At 32.8% G+C, this 4,467-nt stretch overlaps 1 long non-coding RNA gene across 1 annotated transcript; it reads right to left on the bottom strand.

The window, feature by feature from the left end:
- Window positions 1-551: 551 nt before the first annotated feature.
- Window positions 552-3,627, bottom strand: LOC133292558 (uncharacterized). Its single transcript, XR_009748934.1, has 5 exons — window positions 3,391-3,627; window positions 3,177-3,285; window positions 2,837-2,918; window positions 1,875-1,955; window positions 552-894 (listed from the first exon to the last, which is right to left on the bottom strand). It is a non-coding gene; the product is annotated as an uncharacterized LOC133292558 (long non-coding RNA).
- Window positions 3,628-4,467: the final 840 nt, after the last annotated feature.

Genomic DNA, 4,467 nt, shown 5'->3' with positions numbered 1-4,467 from the left:
CCGACGATCCCTGTGACGGGTGAAAACGCCTGAATTATCATCCAAATATATTGGTTAAGAATTCAGAGGCGGTTTTTAAAACCGCCTCAAATTAACATCTTCACGGTCACAGACGGTTATTAAAAGTTAAATTTTCAAAATGTTTCTCAGGCAGTTTCGTTAACCGCCTCCATATATAAAACGTGATTTTATTTTTTTTTGGTTAATAACGTGACTTTTTTTAACTGGCACTTTTAATAGGCAGTTATTTTTGTCCTTTTATGCACACAAATTCGTTTTTCAGTAATTTTTTGACCTTTTTTTTAGAAAACATATTTCTTTTAAAATAATTTATAAATTTGTTTATAAAAAAATACTAATTTATTTTGTATGTAAAAATTATTTTCAATAATTTTTTTTTTACATCATTTTTTATTTTGGTTAAGGTTAACTATTCTACAGTTAATTTTACAATCTCCAAAAAAAAAAGTAATTAGAATTTTAAGAATAAGAACAAAACATATCCATTAATAAACGAGAATGTAAATATGCATACATTCATTGAAGGAGTAATAACCTAACAAATTTAGCTAACAGTGCATATTCAACAACCATAACCTAGGGACTTAACTAGAAATGTCAACAGTTAAAAATCCAGAAAACTAACAACCATTCATGGAAGAAATCCATGCACAATGTCATGTAGCTAGATTATATCCAGGAAGCAAAAAGTGTCCATACATGGATTGCAAAAAGTGTATATCCAGGAATGCAAAAAGTGTCAACAGTTAAAATTTAAGATTCTGGTGCTAGTGGTGGAGGTTGAGCAAGAGGTGATGCATTTGGTTCTTCACAATGTGGGTCATAACTACCATTAGAGGATCTTCTGAGTCCCGGAGATCCCAAGTCTGCAGCCTTATGCAAAAGAAAAAAAGAATAAATGAGCCATGCTGAATTTACAAGTTTCACACACAATTAACAAAGAAAGTTCAAATAAAAGAATTTCCTGCATTATCATCAGAAACAGAAACAGTGGGAGCAGTTACATCAAGTGTTCATTCTCATCTCACCATACGTTCTACTATCTAAAAACAATATTGCAGCAAATTATTTGACCGATTAACTGAGCACAATAATCATTAGTAACCTCAATAAAGCAGTAACAATTTTTTATAAATGAGTTGTATCTTAATTACATATAGAGAAGTAGCAGAACATCTACATAAAGAGCAATCTTCAAACCAACAAACTCATTAGTACAAATTAAAATTCAAAGGAATGTTTGTCACATAATGAGTTAGTGCTTATGCAGCCATATTTGTTCCGTTCAGCGACATCAAGATATGGGAGGGTACAAAATCATTACAAAACAACTTACAGATTGTATATGTTTTCAATAACTCTCCTAAATGGGCGTTGTCTTCCTATTTCTAAATTTTGGTTCAAAGTGCAAAATCTCGTGATAAAATTAGAAAATACTTTTGAGTTATTTAGAATTAAAAATATATTAAGGGGCTGCACATTAGAAATAAAACATGTATTCATAAAAAAAAGTATATTAAAGTGTTATATATGGGCAGCAAAAAAATATTTTAAAGAATAAAAATATATATTAAGATGTCGCACATGAAGAATAAAAAATACATTAAAGTGTTGCTGCACTTGATAAATACAAACATATGTGAATGAATAAAAACCTAAAAGGTGGCAAATCAATACCTAACCAAAAAGGTAACTTGTTACACTAGCTAAAAAACAAAGTAGGTCTAGAGTTAAAATTTAAGCACAATATACATAACACATAACACAACTTTACTTGTAATAATAGGTTAATAGGAGAAATATGGAATTCAACAAATTAAGGGCTAAAATTGAGAGCTGAAATGTTTGCTTACAAGATGACAAAAGTCTACTATATAGTTTACACTTGTTAGGCATGCCCCATCATTAGTTGTCTAGTTCAAAGCAAAGGACACCTGCAAAGGAAACAACTTTGTTCTAAATCCACAACAATGCTATCATCAAAAGGCTTGATTGCAATGTCTTATCATGCAACGGGAAGACCTCTAATGAGTCGACTTTAATATTTGTTCTTGTATATTCACTATTCTAAATCAATGTCTTATCATGCACTGTTCTGTTGCAATGCAATATTTTGTTTCCCCCAAAAATAAAAAAGACAAAACACATGACCATTTATTTGCAGAGATATTAGCAGAAAGTTGTCAGGTTTATTGATTTTCATGTAGAAAAAGATTATAGACAGACACAGAGATAATGCATATGTTTGGGCACCAAGAAATCAAGTTCTCTTAAAAGAAATTACTATATAAATGTCAAGTTGAATAAAGACATAAAAGTAAACAGCAATGATATCAATATAATGGCAGTTGCTAAAGAAACAAAATTCAAAACTACATAAAATAAATAATAATACAGCCTGTATAATTTCCTATATACACAATTAAATAACTTTTGATTGTTTTATACTTTAGGTCAGCAATTGCAAATTGAATCTAGCGGGCATATAAATGGCACACAATGAGCATCAAAGTCAACCTTTGATGGTAAAAGGGTTTAGAGATAGAAAGGAGTTTGATAGATTAAACTCCTTATTCACACAAATTGTAAACATTAACTCTCCCATCCCTGGCCCCTTCTATTATATGTCTATGATTTCACCATTTAGGAAATAATATAAGGCTTCAAGTCTTCAACTTCTAGAAAATTGAATAACACACATATCTTGGCTTCAAAACAACTTCTATAATGGGTTTTGTTATAATTATAAATCCAACTAAGAAACAACAAGACCTTAACAAAGAAAAAAAATAGACTGTGTAATTTGTAAACATACCTGAATAGGTTAAACATCCATGTCAGTTCCAAGAGCAACAAAGGGTGGAGAACTATAACCAATTTCAGCAACAGTAACAGTCCTAGCCATAGACCACTTGTAAGAATCGAAGGTAAAAAAATTGCAACTTCAAAGTTTCCATTAACCTCACTTATAAAATCAACTCATGCGCCCAAAAAAAATTACAAATAATTAAAAATATAATAAATATCTGTCCAAAAAATTGCCATGCACTTTGCTAGAAAATATAAAGAAAAAAAAAATCAATGATTCAAAAAACAAAACACAAAATCAATGTAAAGAAGCCACCTTGGCGGTGACTTGTGTGAAGAACACTCACCAAGTTTCAGTTTGCAGGGTGATGTTTCCTTGCACGCCTTCTTCACCGTTCACAGCCTCAAAACATCTTCATCGTTGAATGACAGCACCACGATGGCAATGAATTAAACCTAAATGGTGAAAGGATGAGAAAAAGAGTAAATCGTCAGAAAAACATGAACTTTGGACAATGACATTGACGCGGTGAAGAGTAGATTGAAGCCAACAACAAAAACCTAAACTTTAGTCGCCGTTGAACGATGGACGATAAAAAGGAAATTGCAAAGACGATGGAAGTGAAAATCAATTGCACTTTGGAACACAAAGAAAATCAGTAGCGGGAAACTGAAAGCGGGGAAAAGGGGAAAGTGAAAAGGGATTGATTTTGTGAATTTGTGAAAGGGGAAAGTGAAAACGCGAAAGTTTTACTGAGTGGAGGGGAAAGAGAAAGTGCAAAGGGGGGAAGGGGTTGATTTTGTGAATAAAGACGAGGGGGAATCAGAATTCAGTAGATGGAATCACCAATTTTATTAATACTATTACTATTTAAAAACTAATTGGTAAAAGTAAAAAATTATAATCTATTGGTCACAATGGTTAAAAACACTACAACGGACATCATGAGCATGGGTTCGAATCCTACTCTAGTGTATTTTTTTATAATCCAAATATGAACCGCCTCCAAATTCCCCTGAAATCGCCTAAAATTAAGAATTCTCATGCGGTTAATATATAACAGCCTTTGTTTGCTTAAAATTTTCCGACCTCACTCACAAGGGTCGTGAGAACCGCCTCAAAAAGTTAGATACAGACGGTTGATTGTAAACCGCCTCAGAATTATCGCCTCTAAATGCCTATTTCTTTGTGGTGTACAACCACTCTCGATTAATTTGATTTACCTTGGTTCATCCAATTTAGACTACGTCCAGTTTGTCTATACTATATTCATCTCACTTGCAACAAGTATAGCCGTACATGGTAGGGAAACCTAATATTCGGGAAATTTTTATAATACTCTCATCTCACCTACTTTTCCATATTCTCTTCCAATAGAAACCAGACACCAATGTTGATTGATGACATCGAAGAGAGAAAAATATTATCTTAAATACAAGTGTTTGATTGTGAATGACAATATTATATGTTGGGAACTCGGTTCCCTCAAGTCGGCGCGAGAGCGTTTGCAAGTCGGACGTCAAGCTTGAAACTCGGCACACACAATCAGAGGTCGGTCTGAATCACCAGGTCGGCCAGTATGCTGCGAAAATAGAAAAATGCATTGGAGAGAGAAAAAATACAACAGATCCTAACAT

This window comes from Gastrolobium bilobum, unplaced genomic scaffold (assembly GCF_033153095.1).
Source record: "Gastrolobium bilobum isolate Gb01-03AN ecotype WA unplaced genomic scaffold, APGP_CSIRO_Gbil_v1 utg99765, whole genome shotgun sequence".
NCBI classification, from domain to species: domain Eukaryota; kingdom Viridiplantae; phylum Streptophyta; class Magnoliopsida; order Fabales; family Fabaceae; genus Gastrolobium; species Gastrolobium bilobum.
Note: the sequence above shows the minus strand (reverse complement) of the source record. Positions and strands in the feature narration are given on the sequence as shown.